Genomic DNA, 17,599 nt, shown 5'->3' on the forward strand with positions numbered 1-17,599 from the left:
CCCCAACATTTCCATTAAGTGTTTTAAGATATGTAAATTAAGTTATATCAGTCTAAGGGAGTGTCTCAGGGTATGTAAATGCAATTTTTAAAGGTATAAGAAAATGACTTAAAATATGTACAATATAAAAAAACAGGTACATTTCTTTTACATGTTAAATTAAGTATTCAAAAGCTCAGAATTTTAGTAATGAATTGTGATAAGCTCTTATGTAAATGTAAGTTATATCAGTTATAGGGAGTGTCTCAGGGTATGTAAATGCAATTTTTAAATGTATAAGAAAATTACTTAAAATATATAAAATGCAAAAAAACTGGTACATTTCTTTTACATGTTAAATTATGAATTCAAAAGCTCAGAATTTTAGTAATGAATTTTTGATAAGCTCTTAATCTAGCTCCAGTAATGTACTTATAATATTATTGTAGTCACACATTTAAACTTCAAAGTTCTTGTTTTTCCTTCTGTAGATAAATGCAGGATTAAAGTGTGTTAATGTTTTAACCCCAAATCGTTTTGAGCTTATCTGTTTTTAGTATGTCTCAAGTCCTTGCGTCTATTTCCATTTCTAGAGTGCAGAATTCTTTGCAGATTTCTGTACAGGTTACAACTAGCGGTAATGTTAACATATCTGAGAGTTGTATCTTATTTTTAAACAAAAAAGTTCTTGCAAACTAAAGACAATACACTTGAGTTCATATCTAACAGGACTCTTGATAAATTCGGTTGATAAAGAGCTTGTTTTTTCACCCTGGCTATTCTGTTTTCTGTTTTAATCCTATGGGTTAGGAACTTCCACCATACCCACTCTCCCTCATGTTGGGACTGTCCTTCTCTAACACCTAAAAACATGAGGCTAAAAGTTTCAAATGTCCACCTAACACCTAAGAAAACAATTTCACCTAAGTTCCTTTAAGTTACCTTCTGTCATACATATAAAATCTTCAAGCAACCCACTAGCTCTAGCCTTTCCTGTAAGACTTGTATTCTAGACTTACAGAATCTGCCTACATTTTCCTAGTCCCAGACTGTAGTGAGACTTTTTTCATATTATGGAAACAATTGTTTGTTTAATGGCAGTCTTAGAACATGGGGATAATGCAGATTATTCAAAGCAGTCAACTATTGACCTCATATGTGCTCTGGGAGAATCATAATCTTTGCTCGCTGCAGATAGTTTAATTCTGAGAGTACTTGAGTGGGTACAAATATGAGAACCCTGAGACATCCTGTGTCTGCTGGTCCTCTTTTTCCTGTCCCAAGTGCTGCCTACATCACATGATCCTGAGGAACCTGAAAAGAAAGTGAAACAGCCTACTCTAAATGGACTTGGCTAGCTTCCAGTTTTCTTGGGAGTCCAAAGTCAGACACAAGTGATCTAAAGTACATTGTGCCCCCATTTCTGCCACTCTAACCATCCCATTCAATTTATCTTCTTTTGTAATAAGCAAAAGGAAGGAATGTTATAAAAGCCCCACATTCCATAAAGAGACCACTTCAGGTCAGAGAGTCAAAAGCTACATCACCACCAGCCACTAAATGCAGCACATATTTACTGCCACCATGAGTAGAAAAGCCTTCAAAAGCCCATGCATCACACCTTCCTTTCTTTTTCTTCATTCACTGTTCAGAAAGTCCCAACCTCTAATATATGTATTGTGCTAAGTGGAGTGCATTACATTGTATGGTCTTTGTACCATTCCTTAGCAAAACTCTGAAATATTATTAGACATGGAAAATAGTAATAGTATATGAAAGCAAAAAAAAGTGTCTGGGAAAATTAGCAGGTACTACCTTTAACAAATGAAAGCACATGTCTCTTCCCTGTAGTCTCTGACTTCCCATTAATTATGCATATATAATTTTGTGTGCACACACACAGAGAGAGAGAGAGAGAGAGAGAGAGAGAGAGAGAGAGAGATGAGAAGAGCAATGAGGAAAATTCCAGAACCATCATGCAAATACCTTACAGTAGGATAACAGAGATGACAATGTAAACAATTTTGTAATTCATTGGTCATCTGTCATGAGCTAGTATGCTAGTGTTAAAAAAGTCAAAGTTCGGGGTTGGGGATTTAGCTCAGTGGTAGAGTGCTTGCCTAGGAAGCGCAAGGCCCTGGGTTCGGTCCCCAGGTCTGAAAAAAAAAGAAAAGGAAAAAAAAGTCAAAGTTCAATATCAAATATAAACTCTGCAAATTAGAACATGGTTAGACCATATCTGTCACCTTTGATTCTTCAGCATATCAATACGGGTTATAAAAATATACATGGGACATTAAAATTGTTAGCTGTGTGAAATCCAGATTCATTTCCTCTGATAATTTCCACTTCAGTTTTGTAGACTGTTTTAGCATGACATTCTATCATTTCCCCACCAATAAATCAACTGATCAATCTGGGTTATGCTAATCTCTGGCTCCTCAAATAGATTTTGAGTTTGGGACACTCAAGATAGGAACATTGTTGTAGATTGAGTGAATGTGTTAGTGAATACATTTATTCTCAAAGTATTAAGCTGTGTCTATGTTTTTGCAGAATATGGTATTGAGAGTAACAAGATGGATGGTAGGCACGTACAATACAATTTTAATAGGGAGATCATGAGAAAATGTTGCCCTTCAATTTTGAATCACCAGAAAAATATGGTGAGGGTAGAATGAAGAATTGATGCCAGAAAAGGGTGAGAGAGGAGGAAGTATTCCAGAGGAAATTATTTGAAAAAATGAAATGTTTAACTTCTTTTTGATACAACTGCCCAAGAATGGGTGTGGGCAACTACGTATGACAAAGAAGGAGTGAGCTATCAAGTGGTACCAGATGGAGAAGAGAGATTGTAGTTCCTGGCTGGTAGGGCCAGTCTTTACCAGCCACCACAGAGATCACAGAAAATTAAGTGTCAACAGAGTAAGCAGGGAGTGTAGTCCAATGAAGGGATGATACCACTAGGATGCCCTCAGGGACATAACAATAGCTGCTGTCTTGATTTGCTGACACGACCAGGTGTGCCAGGTTGTGTATGGCCTGATAAAAGGAATGTCACCCCAGTTCTCTCTCACAAAATCTGTTTGGCATTCTCTTTCACATCCTTTCTGTCCTTCGGTGCACATACCTTCCCTTTCTTTGCCCTTATAGTTCTGTTCTCATTTGTCTGTCTACCAGTCTACATGGTGGGTTCCTCTTTCTTTCCCCAATCAACCCTTGCTGCATTTCAAAACTACTCAAGAGAGAATAGAGGCATGGGCTGGGTAGGTATCCAACTCCACATTATATTTTGTGATATTGGTGCTGAGACTCAGTAGGCTGTCCTGGTACTTATGCTCCTTCTCATGGGTTGACGCCACACAACAATACTCTATTTTCAACCCTCAACTACCTGCAACAAATCTGCTTTCTGTCTCCTGATAACTACGCAACCCATCTACCAGTAACAATTAGGTAAGTTTCTTATTTCATCTCTGAAAATATTTTGTAAGTTCAAGGAAGTGACATGTTCCATGTTCTCAAGACTTCTGATATGCTTATAGCAGAGGTAGTTCCAGCCAAAGTCATTAAAGCCAAAGTGATTGATATTCACCTGTCACCAACACACCACAATTGGAGCTTCAATTCTGCAGTCTCCATGGTGTCTCCTTCGTACTCTCTCCTACCCGCCCCACTTTCAAACCGTCTCTTAATCTCACAGCTCTTCTAGATGATCTTATTTTTATGACTCTCTTCCTCATTAGTTTTTAAATTTGGAAGAGGTGTTACTACTTAGTATTAGGTATTATTTTTTGTTTGCATCCTGTCTTCTATGAAAGCACTAGTACCAGGTGTTGAGACTCTCCTCCGCTTTAGGTAGGCTAAGCCACTGACCCTATTGACTGTAATTAAACTCAACTCACTGTATATTCAACATTTAGTCGTTCCTGCACTTATAAGAATGTTGTGTGCACTGACACTTTTCTTCCTCTAGTCCTGGAAAACAGTGTCTTTAATAACCTCTTAGTATTACTTGGGATGCCTTTTAGGAAACCTAGATTCTCTACACCTGAGACCATCCTGAATGGCCTTAAATTTATTCACTTTTCCAATTAAATTTCTAATTTTCTTAGGGAACTTTAAAAATAATACAAGAAATTTGGGGAAAGTAATTCCCTATCTTCCATTTTTCTTTTCTCTAAACCCTGTTTCTTCCTGCCTGTTCTCCTCTTCATACTGCTTAAACATTTTGTCTATAAGCTGCAACAGATCAGAGTAGAGTAGATCTAGGCACTACAACACATACAACTGATCCTGCTAATGGATGCTCTGAACCAACTTGCTTATCTAACCACTCCCAAGGTATGCATGATCATTTGTATGTAAATTTGATTCCAAATTACCTAGAATCCCATCCCTCCCTGAAGCTCTGGCTCTCACCTAGCCCATATGCACCCTCAGATGCCTTTACCCCATCTTGCTTTCTGCAGTCAGGCTTCCCTCCCTCGGTCTCCTCACACTCTGATTTCATTACAAAAACTTGGTCCCATTCAAAGGACTGAAACTGGCACACATAGTGTTCAACTTCTCACTACCATGAACAAATAATTCCCAATTATTTTTTATCCAAATTATTCTGCTCTATGTCCAGAAAGTCTCTTATCTCAAAAGGTCTAATTACCCACTCTTAAAAGACTTTATCTGTGATTTCATTGCACTCTGATCTCAAAAAGAGAAAAGGAAAGGAAATCTTAATGTTATGATGTAAACTCTTTTCTAAAGATCTGTAGCTTGCTATTTAGATATGATTTAATATCGATATAGTATGGTTTAAATTTTTATAATACCAAAAGCAATCTACAGATTCAATGCAATCCCCATCAAAATACCAATCCAATTCTTCAAAGAGTTAGACAGAACAATTTGCAAATTCATCTGGAATAACAAAAAACCCAGGATAGCTAAAGCTATCCTGAACAATAAAAGAACTTCAGGGGGAATCACTCTCCCTGAACTCAAGCAGTATTACAGAGCAATAGTGATAAAAACTGCATGGTATTGGTACAGAGACAGACAGATAGACCAATGGAATAGAATTGAAGACCCAGACATGAACCCACACACCTATGGTCACTTGATTTTTGACAAAGGAGCCAAAACCATCCAATGGAAAAAAGATAGCATTTTCAGCAAATGGTGCTGGTTCAACTGGAGGGCAACATGTAGAAGAATGCAGATCGATCCATGCTTATCACCCTGTACAAAGCTTAAGTCCAAGTGGATCAAGGACCTCCACATCAAACCAGACACACTCAAACTAATAGAAGAAAAACTAGGGAAGCATCTGGAACACATGGGCACTGGAAAAAATTTCCTGAACAAAACACCAATGGCTTATGCTCTAAGATCAAGAATCGACAAATGGGATCTCTGCAAAGCTTCTGTAAGGCAAAGGACACTGTGGTTAGGACAAAACGGCAACCAACAGATTGGGAAAAGATCTTTACGAATCCTACAAAAGATAGAGGCCTTATATCCAAAATATACAAAGAACTCAAGAAGTTAGACTGCAGGGAAACAAATAACCCTATTAAAAAATGGGGTTCAGAGCTAAACAAAGAATTCACAGCTGAGGAATGCCGAATGGCTGAGAAACACCTAAAGAAATGTTCAACATCTTTAGTCATAAGGGAAATGCAAATCAAAACAACCCTGAGATTTCACCTCACACCAGTGCGATTGGCTAAGATCAAAAACTCAGGTGACAGCAGATGCTGGCGAGGATGTGGAGAAAGAGGAACACTCCTCCATTGTTGGTGGGGTTGCAGACTGGTAAAACCATTCTGGAAATCAGTCTGGAGGTTCCTCAGAAAATTGGACATTGAACTGCCTGAGGATCCAGCTATACCTCTCTTGGGCATATACCCAAAAGATGCCTCAACATATAAAAGAGACACGTGCTCCACTATGTTCATCGCAGCCTTATTTATAATAGCCAGAAAATGGAAAGAACCCAGATGCCCTTCAACAGAGGAATGGATACAGAAAATGTGGTACATCTACACAATGGAATATTACTCAGCTATCAAAAACAACGAGTTTATGATATTCGTAGGCAAATGGTTGGAACTGGAAAATATCATCCTGAGTGAGCTAACCCAATCACAGAAAGACATACATGGTATGCACTCATTGATAAGTGGCTATTAGCCCAAATGCTTGAATTACCCTAGATCCCTAGAACAAACGAAACTCAAGACGGATGATCAAAATGTGAATGCTTCACTCCTTCTTTAAATGAGGAAAAAGAATACCCTTGGCAGGGAAGGGAGAGGCAAAGATTAAAACAGAGACTGAAGGAACACCCATTCAGAGCCTGCCCCACATGTGGCCCATACATATACAGCCCCCCAATTAGACAAGATGGATGAAGCAAAGAAGTGCAGACCGGCAGGAGCCGGATGTAGATCGCTCCTGAGAGACACAGCCAGAATACAGCAAATACAGAGGCGAATGCCAGCAGCAAACCACTGAACTGAGAATAGGTCCCCTATTGAAGGAATGAGAGAAAGAACTGGAAAAGCTTGAAGGGGCTCGAGACCCCAAAAGTACAACAATGCCAAGCAACCAGAGCTTCCAGAGACTAAGCCACTACCTAAAGACTATACATGGACTGACCCTGGACTCTGACCCCATAGGTAGCAATGAATATCCTAGTAAGAGCACCAGTGGAAGGGGAAGCCCTGGGTCCTGCTAAGACTGAACCCCCAGTGAACTAGATTGTTGGGGGGAGGGCGGCAATGGGGGGAGGGTTGGGAGGGGAACACCCATAAGGAAGGGGAGGGGGGAGGGGGATGTTTGCCCGGAAACCGGGAAAGGGAATAACACTCGAAATGTATATAAGAAATACTCAAGTTAATAAAAAAAATATTAGAACCTAAAGTATTAATTATATAAATCTATTATAATTTTAAAAATGCAAATTGTAGTAATTCTAGCTAAGAATTGAGGCAGCTAGGGATGAGATTAAGCTTTAACTGGACTCCTGTTTTATTTATGTGAAGTATAATTTAGAACAGAAAATTACAGACAGACAAAGATTGTTTAACTCTGATATGTTAGTGTTCAAACCTGTCAGAAAATTTCTGAGCATGGCAAGTAATATGCTTAAACTTATTATGACAGAGTCTCCCAAATCCTAGCAGTGACCCTCCTTAAAGTGTCCAGTGAGATATAAGCATCACAATAAGATCTACACCTGAATTTTGATATGCCATCCACTGCATAGCTCCATTACTGTGTGTATATATATTTGTGTGTGTTTGTGTGTGTATACATGTATTTATATATAATATTATATATAATATATAATATAGTAATACAATATATTATAATAATATTAATAATTAATACAATATATTAATAATTAATATAATAATATAATATAATATAATAATATTATATATTATATATTATATAGCATACATATATATAGCATATATATATGTGTGTGTGTGTATATATAATAGTCCTATCTACATGGCTGGCTCCCATCTATCCCTCTCAATGCCCTCTTTTGTACCAAACCTGTTGCATAGTGTATTTTCTAAGGAGCAAATCTTCGCATAGGCCTATCAATTACCCCATCAACTTTTTTATTTCATAACACTAAATGGTTTATGAATCTCTTATGAATGACATAGACTTACTGACTATGGAGTGAATACCCTAGACTCTTCTGTGGTAATATTGATTTTGTTGGGGCCAAAGGTCCCAAGTCAGTGTTAGTCTTTAGATGCCAGAACAAACAGGTCCTAAAATATTTTCTCTTGGGAAGGAACTTAGAGGGCTATTTTATATGTATATTTATATATTTTATATTTTGTCTATGCAGTGTAAGACAGTTAATTCCTCAATTTCCTGCTTGTTAACACTTTGGGCCAGATGCTGGCACTAGGTCATGTGAAGGGTACCTTTCAACACAATGTCCAGCATTGCTAAATTTAAAGCTATATGCTTGTGTTATATTTTTTGTGACTCATTGTCCTTAACCATATCATTAACCATAGGGCTATTGCCAAGCGATCGAAACTTTGATGATTACTAAACGCCTGTCTATCATTTTTTCTTTTGTTTTTCCCTTCTATTAAACACCTCAAATGCCATATGCAATACATCTCTCTGGAAAGTTTGAAGGCCATCAACCGGACATTAATGCTTCCTCTTGTGAATATCAGGAGCTGACTAGGAGAGGTAGTGAGAGTTGAGGGCAAGCATGCCCTCATAAGAATTAGTACCTATCATTTTGTACTAAAAAAGTTTTTCCATAAGTAGGATTAGGAACTCTGCAGCATATTTGTCTGGTCTCTGGGTCACCTCCTTCAATTTATCAAAAACCCTTCAATTTATCAAAAGGCCTTATGCAAGGCCCTTTGCGCGCTACCCAAGAGGCAATTTTCCAGACTGATAAGCCTATTTTTAAAGAAATCAGAAAGAAACAAAGGACATGAACAGTGTAAGAAAAACAGTCACCTGTAAAAAAAAAGACTTTAAATTGTATAACTGCTACTTGTGAATGGTGATTGAAGGAGACCAGAAGGTAATAGACCTTGACCTGCTAATAGGCACCACAGGCATATGCTAATGAAAGGAGCTGAAATCCCTTTTGTCAGTGATAAGAATGCTTTTTAATTCATCTTTTTATATATTTTATTGTAATTTCAGTTCTTATGCTCTTGTGCCAAAGCTGGCTCAAACACCCATGACTCAAGAGACAGCTATACTCTTCTGCTCTACCTAGTCAAGGTCCAGGGCAGATTCCCAAATGCTGTAGCCTGTGAGAGGCAGGGCTAGCTCTCCCACTTTCAAGACTCCCAGGCCACTTTTCCAAACTGAGATAATTGACAAGGTAATTAGAAAGGGGACATTGCCTCCTTGTCAGAGTTAGCTCATAGCAGGCTAGGCTGGGTCAGCCCTCCAACATCGATGCCCCCCTACAGCGCCCCTACTAACAGGCTAGCTTCACTGCGATGCTCTATTAAGGTAGACAGCAAGATCTCCCACGTGCTTCAGCAGGTGAGTTGTGGGGCAAGCTTTCAAGAGCATCAGTGATGGGGAGAGAGTGAGGGGCAGGACCAGATCTGCACAGCATATGGACAGCTATATTGTCTTTGGTGCTGCCCAAACAACTATGATTGCCATGTATTCCAGTGGTAGTATGAGCCACAGACATTGACATTTAAGCTTGCTACTGTAAACCCAGAAACCCAGACATGGCCCTCAGAGAAACCTTGAGCAGGCACTTCACTATGGTCGCAGGTGTAGGGGCTGACTATTCAAAACAGGCTATTCCTCTCCACCCTGGTATATGCAGTTCCACCTAGATTAATAATGCTCAAACTGGTTCTCTACTCTTTCTCCACCCATTGGTAAACCATTCATTTGAACATTGTAATGGTTCCCACTCCAGGGAGAGCACACATCGTTCGGGCCTCTGGGGGACCTCTTCTCTCTGTGGTACATGGAAGTTGGTGAGTCTGTGGACATCTTCCCTGTCCTGTGTTGATTTTTTATGGGAACAAGTGTGGGTCTGTGTATCTTCTGCATACCCATACAGTACCATGGAGGTGCAGAGGGCTGGTCTGTGAGCATTTTTCACACCTGCACTGAAGTCATACCAGTTCTCAGGTCTCAAGAAGTTAGTAAGAAGTACTTCTGAGAAAGAGTAAAGATTCTGGAATTGGTCTCCCAGAGTCATGTACTAATAAAAATTGTGCCGTGCATGCATGTAATGAATATCCTGGGCAAAGAGTGATTTGGAGCTTGTTTGGAGCCCCAAAAACTGTTCAGCACCCACTGAAGCTAGAGCTTCAGTGTAATATACAAGGGATGAGGGCAAGTGTCATAGGGAAGGGCACCAGGCAAACTCCTATTGTACCAGCATATATGTAGCTGCACACACTTGTGGACACAAACAGATAAATAATTACTAATAGAATGTCATATTAGGTATATGATATTTTCTCAGGTACCCGATTGTATACTGTTTTTTGTCTAAGGGCCACAATTTGAGAAAACAGATTTCTTGGGAATAGAAACTATGAAGAATAATGGACAGAGTTGATTGAAATGATGATATAAGAAAACTGTATTTATTGACATGGAGTATAAGAAAATCCTATGACTGTAAACACAAATGCAGAAAAACACTTTTGCTGGTACCACATGTAAGCAATTTCTAGGAGATGCTTGCTTCTCTTGCCACAAGTATTTTTCTAAGTGATTCATACCACTTCTGACTTTTACCCTACTAGAGTGGATATTTGATCCAATAAGAATTCTGATTCTCCGGGCTGGGGATTTAGCTCAGTGGTAGAGCGCTTACCTAGGAAGCGCAAGGCCCTGGGTTCAGTCCCCAGCTCCGAAAAAAAGAACCAAAAAAAAAAAAGAATTCTGATTCTCTGCATTATCCACTCAAGCTATTATGGTCCTAGGTGGCCATATTATGGCTATCTTTACCTTAACTTCCACTTTGGAACATACAAAGTCCTAAGTGCTTCTGGATTTGAGGCTAGTTTTATGTAGTACAGTTAGTGTTTCATACTGATATTTTTGGTGCTAGCTCCCAAGAATGAGACACTTGGGACTACTCTTAATTATGTCAAGTCGCATATGCAAAAAAAATCAACTCCCTCAGTAATAAAAATGCTTTCTAAATGTCTGAAAGGCAACCAATAAGTGTGATATCAGCCTTTACTGATTTAGACATGTGTACAGTCTTGTTGGCCAGCAAATGATAATGAAGTAAACCACTCTTAAAATTGTGTTTCACAATATGCAATCCTCTAATGTAGTTGCTTTTACTTTTCATTTATATTTTAATATTTTAAAACAGACTACTTTAAGCTTACTTGATAAGTTTATTAAGTTTCACTTGTGCATCATATCACATAAGCTCCCAAGAATTCTACAGCAAATCCTGTCCTTTGCACCCTTTATTCATTTTTTTATACATGATTCTTCAGGAACATGGGCAAGTATCTTAAATGAGTCTCTAAATGTGAAGAATATTCAGAGATTATCATCATTCTATCTACATGAAAACAAACAAACGGACAAACAAACAAACAAACAAAAAACCTCACTTACAACAGAGCATTGGAAAAAAATGAAGCAAAATCTTGAGACACTCCCATTTAGTTAATAATAGAATTACATGAATGAGTGGTGAATTATTTTGAAATCCCTCATCATTCTGACCATCTTTCAAAAATGTCACAAGTAATGAGATATTAATGTTAAATATAAGCCAGATATACTAGAGCATGTGTAAATTTAATCTGTTTGCATCAATTCTTTTCAACCTATTAATGTTGGACAAAATAGAACGAGTATGAGGCACTTGTTTAATTATGTATGTAAAACCATTATATTTCCATCTCTTAGAGCTTTTCCACAGAGCTCTCCCTCATTATTCCATCAGTAGTTAAAGTAATAAATATGACTCCTGCTACTTCCTTGTTCTTTATATAACTTTCATGTCTTAGGAATCTTCCCCTTATGCTCGTTCTAAAATAATCTATAAAGTTTTGCATATCAAGGTGTGAGAATTCTTTACACAAGTGTAGAGACTCTCCCTTCAAATGACTACCTATTGTTCCCTGAATTTTCTCTATGAGAGTTCTTGGAAATGTTACACTTCTGATAGTAAGAATTGTTTTGTGCATCTTGTTATATTCGGGGTTTTGATGCCTGCATCAAATATAATGAGCAAGGTGGGAAGGGGGTTATTCTTTTTACACTTACACTTCACCAAATGAAGTGAGGACTGCAAGTCAAACAGGCCATGAAGCAAGAGCTGCTTCAAAGGACATGGAGTGATATTTCTCACTGGCTTGCTTCCCTGGGCTTGCTCAGCTTGCTTTCTTATAGAACCCAAGACTTCCAACCCAGGAATCGCACCGCCCACAATGGGTCCTCCTACCCGTGATCACTAATTGAGAAAATGTCTTACAGGTTGATCTCATGGTGACATTTCCTCAAGGGAGGCTCCTTTCTCTGTGACAACTTGTGTGAAGTTAACACATGAAACAAGCCAATAAACCTCACCTTGCTAGAGACCACCTAGATTTTACAAACAATGGAGTGGCTGAAGTAGTTAGATAATAGATGTATGTATAAGACCAAGTAAGAAGCTACTATTTCCAAACTCATAACCACATAATGTCAAAAAGGAGAAAAACCAAAATGTGGATGCATCTGTCCTTCTTAGAAGTAGGACCAAAATACCCACAGGAGAAAAAAAAAACAGGGACAAACTGTGGAGCAGAGACTGAAGGAAATACCATCCAAAGTCTGTTCCACCTGAGGATCCATCCCATATACGGCCACCAAACCCAGTCACTATTGCTGATGCCAAGAGATGCTTGCTGACAGGGGCCTGATATAGATGTCTCCTGAAAGCCTCTGCCAGAGCCTTACTGATATAGATTAAGATGTTTGTAACTAACCATCTGGCTGACCACAGGGACCCCAGTGCAGAAGTTAGAGAAAAAATGTAAGGAGTTTAAGGGATTTGCAACCCCAAAGGAAGAGCAACAATATCAACCAACCTGAAGCCAAAAATTCCCAGAGACTAAACTAACAACCAAAGAATACATGTGGGGGAACCATGGCTCCAGCCACATCCGTAGAAGAGTATGGCATTGTCTGGCATCAATAGGAGAAGAAACCCTTGGTCCTGTGAAGGCTCATTTCCCCAGTGTAGGGAAATGTCAGAATGTTGAGGTGGGAGTGGGTGGGTGGAAAGGGGAGAATCCTCACAGAAGCAGGGAAGAGGGGCATTGGAGAGGCAGGGATAAGAAAAAAGGATAATATTTGAATTGTAAATACAAAAACTATCCAATAAAAAAAAGACCAAGTGAGACACTACCATTTTCAACGTCTCAGTTATTTAGGTTGATGTTTTTATGCTTTTTGTTGTTATTGGCAGGGCTTGCATAGGACCTAACTTGTGAACTACTGTAAATGTTTCCATCATTTTGCAGTCTTGGTTCCATAGTCATAAAGTTGAATCTGCTGTCTCCTTTAGTTGAAGTAAATTTATTTTCCCATAGTACTCAGTATTTTAGTGCTGCAGAGAGGACCCAAGGTTTCAGATATTTAAACTTTCTTCAATGTTTCCCATACTTAGATATTTTTATTAACATTTTCTTCCTAGTGTCTTTACAAGGCTAGATGATTCTTTGTGTACACAATTAGGATGAAGAAAGGCTGAATGGGAGAAGAAGCACCTGTTTAGAGTTCCATTTGCAAGGAAATAACTGTTATCTGCCAGAGAGTCCATCAAACAAAACCCAATCCTGATCCATTCAGATCCTTCAGAGTTGTATTTTATACCATATGTGGCCCCCAGGAAATTAATGGCACAGGCACTATAGTGGTAACACTTTGAGGCAGGTGAGCCATTCCTCTTTCCTGACGGTTCTTTGGAAGCACAAAGAATAATTTCTTGTATACTTGTGGTGCTAGGTAAATAATCACCTAAGAGCAATAACCACCCAACACATGTTTTTCTGTTTTTTTTTTCCAGAAACAGAAATAAAACTGTCCCTCCTAACTCACTAAAGTCACATCACTTTGATTGACAGATCCTGCCAACCTTGAACTGATTGCAACTAGGTATTATTTATTATTGCCCAGTCAGAAAATTTCAAGACTACTACAATCTAAAGATATTTAGGCATTTGAATATTTCCCTATTGCCAAACAACTTAGACCCATAGGGCTTCACTTAGTTAATCACAGTTTTTTTATACTAAAATCAGAGTATGGGATAAGAATAAGTTAGTCAAAAGAGTGACTGTCCACATTATTTACTACAGGGTGTATCTACGGACTCTACCCTATACCACTCATCCCAAGGAATTTAGTTCCTTGAGCTTTTTCTTATTTCAGGGTATATGTTTACTCCCTGGATTATTGAGAAGAAATCATCTGACAATTATAAAAAATCCAACCACACACCTCCATGGTCAGAGATTTTTGTGTTCTCTTCATTTTTGCTGGAGATAAAAATTGACTAGGGTTTCCTAATAGTCTTCTCAGATCAGAAGGGGACTTTGACAACTCAGTACAATCATGTCTTTTCCCATGATTCTCTAACAAGTATTTTAACCTGAGTAGAGATCTTCTAAAATCCTGGATGTTAGTCCCCAAACAGTAATATTGGGAATTTTCATCATCTAGAAAATACCTGAGCTTATTTCTATGGAAGGACAAAAGACTGAGCCTTAGAAAGACCCAAATTAAGAAAGTTTTCCATTTTACATTAGGGATAGACTGAACCTAACTCTGCAATTCTACTAAGTATGATTTGTGTTAAATGTCTGAAAAATCCCCTGGGTCTTCAATTTTTCTTTTTATTCCTATTTAGAAATGTGTATCAGTGCCTTTTCATTATTAGACCTAGAAATGTCTTTCAGGAATAAAAACCTTCCACATCTGTTTTATCTGGTACCTATGTCTCTGCCAATATTCTTCGCTCTGTCCCTGATGAAATAGCTTCAACAATCATTTGAAAAGGAGAATGGAAGCAAGGATAGAAATATGATTTTGATATAAGAGAAGGAAAGTGGGTAGGAGAGTTGGGAAATATTGTCCTTCTGAATTTGCATGCCTATTTTCTTGTGAACTCACAGAAAATCCTATGCAAAACATGCAGAGATTTCACCATAAATGCTAATGAGACTACATTGTATAATTCCAGCTCTAATGAAACCTTGTGACAGAGTTCCAGGTTTCAGCAGTGAGTTGTCTGACTCATTCTCTTTTATATAAAATTATCTATAAAACTATTTCTGTTGTTCACTATTTGCTTTTGCCTTTGTTAATATTAAATTCCAAGGTGTTTTAGGATAGTATCAGTAAGAAAAATAGAACAGGAAATAAAATTACCTGGGTCAAAAAGAACAACATAGTTAATAAAATCATCAGAATGTCTTTTCCTTGACCACAGAGTCTCAGACAGAGACCCAAGCTGTGGATATGTAGAAAACCAACAAAGGAAAATCGGAATATATCTTTAATATTCTCTAGTGATAATATCAGTCTGAGTAAGTTTTTAAAAAGAAATGATACCAAAAAGTGTTTAGGAAACCAAGAGTCAAAGAATCTAAGGTTATCATCAGAATTCCTGTTGCATTTCTTGAAAAATATTGAAACAATAAGGATAAGGACTTTCTACATTCTAGATTTTGACCATCTTATCACACACAAGAGTGAAATGACTATAAAGAGCATGTTAGAAAGATATACATTAGAAAGAAAAGAAATAACATGGCAAGAAATAGGATATAATTCAACTTATATGTTTTTGCTTTGCTTGTCAATATCATGTAAAAATTAATTTTTCTAGATTTCATACTGTCTAGTATCTGTAACTACAAGTCTCTGATTGAAAGTACAATAAGGCCTCTGCTCCCTGCATAGCAAAACTTGGTCTAAGACAGCACAAGAGATGGGATTATTGAATCATTCAATATAAGTTTTACAAAGAAGTATAATTCTACCTGCATAATTATATCTTAGAAATTCTTTGAAATGCAAATAAGAAATGGTATAATTGTTGTTGTATGAAATGTTGCCTTTTGGAAACATTGTTCCTTCCTCTAAATGCACAGGCAGACAAAATATCCTCTGTGGTTCAAAGAAAATTTAAGCCTCTGTCCAGTGAAATTTATCTCCATGTCAACTGTTACACCCATCCTTCTCAGGCACTATTCCCTTTTGGAGTCAGTTTCCAGCATACAATCTACACAAAATTAAGTAAAATAAAATTTCGAGCACAGAAAAGCCTAGGTAAATGAAATGTCTGTTATATCCTTTGAGAACATTTGCAATGAATGAATGAACGATAGAAATAGATATTTCTTGGGGTCTGCAACCCTGTTTCTTGGATGCCAAGGTACAAGTTAATAACTATATACTTATGTACTGATGATCAGAACTAGTTGAACTGAATTAGTTTAAAAGAAACAAATGGTTGAAAGAAAGAAAGAAAGAAAGAAAAAAAGAGAGAGAGAGAGAGGGAGGGAGGGAGGGAGGGACGGAGGGAGGGAGGTAGGAAGGAAGGAAGAAAGAAAGAAAGAAAGGAAAAAAGAAAGAAAGAAAGAAAGAAAGAAAGAAAGAAAGAAAGAAAACAATGGATGGATGGATGCATGGATGGATAGATGGATAACTAAATGAATGGAGCCACAATATTTGTTTCCACAGGTATCTAGCATACTCCTTGATTATGGTGAAAACCAATTTCCCACTGATACAGAAAATAGAAGAAGAGGGGTTGGGGATTAAGCTCAGTGGTAGAGCACTTCCCTAGCAAGCACAATGCCCTGGGTTCGATCCCCAGCTCAGAAAAAAAACAAACAAACAAACAAAAAAACGACTACAGAATGGGGTTGGGGATTTGGCTTGGTGGTAGAGCGCTTGCCTAGCCCTGGGTTCGGTCCCCAGCTCAAAAAAAAAAAAGAAAGAAAGAAAGAAAGAAAGAAAGAAAGAAAGAAAGAAAGAAAGAAAAAAGAAAATAGAAGAGTCACATAACTGTGTGCTTGAGCTTTATGGTAAACTTCGAGAATTAAGACTATAATATTCTAGAGATTCTTTCATTCCAAGCAAATTCAGTGAAGGGAGGAAAACTATAACTCATTTACAAAGGAACTGTTTGAGTTTGGTGCCTGCCCCCAAACCATGACACTGTTAACGATGCCATGTTGTGCTTGTGGACACGAACTGTCTTATGAAAAGCTCTACAAGCAACTGAATGAGACAGATACAGCACACCATTGGACAGAGGTCAGGGACCTTTATGAAAGAGTTAGGAGAAGGGTCAAAGGAGGTGAGGGGGATTGAAACCCATAATAAAAATTATTATCAACTAATACAGGCAATTCAGAGCTTCCAGAGACTAAGGCACCCACCAAAGAGCATAAGCGGGCTGGTCCCTTGCCCCCACCATGTATGATGTAGCAGAAGACAACCTTGTCTGGCCTCAGTGGGAGAGGATTCTTCTTCTAATCCCAGAGAGACTTGATTCTACAGGGGAGGAGAGTACTGGAGGTTGCAGTGGTTGCATGAGGGAGCACTCTCTCAAGCCAAAGGGAAGCAAGTTTGGCATGAAGAGCTCTGGAATAGGGGACTGAAAAGTGGGACACCATTTGGAAGATAAATAACTAAAATAATTGTATTCAAAAAAGAATAGTAATGTTAAATTGGTCTTGGAATACTTTCTTGTCTTTTTTTCTACATCTCATATTAAGAAGTAGGTAAGGGAGTAGTAGAGTTTTGTGGTTAGTATGTTTATACATATTGTGAGGACTGAGTAGAAGAGCTATTCCTAATATTCACTGTTTCATTGTAAATGTAATATTTGTTTCAAACGTCAACTTCATTTTTGCATAAAGGAAGAAACAAATCCTACCATATATGAAATAATAAAATTAGGACACATTCTTACATAATACCCACATATAAAAATAAGCATAACACTTAAATAATGGAAAATTTAAAACATGGAATAAGTTATATACTTTCCATTCAGATACAACTCTGTTAAGGTTTTTTTAATCACTTTATGCAGCAT

Source organism: Rattus norvegicus, chromosome 1, assembly GCF_021556685.1.
Source record: "Rattus norvegicus strain SHRSP/BbbUtx chromosome 1, alternate assembly SHRSP_T2T, whole genome shotgun sequence".
Taxonomy (NCBI): Eukaryota; Metazoa; Chordata; class Mammalia; order Rodentia; family Muridae; genus Rattus; species Rattus norvegicus.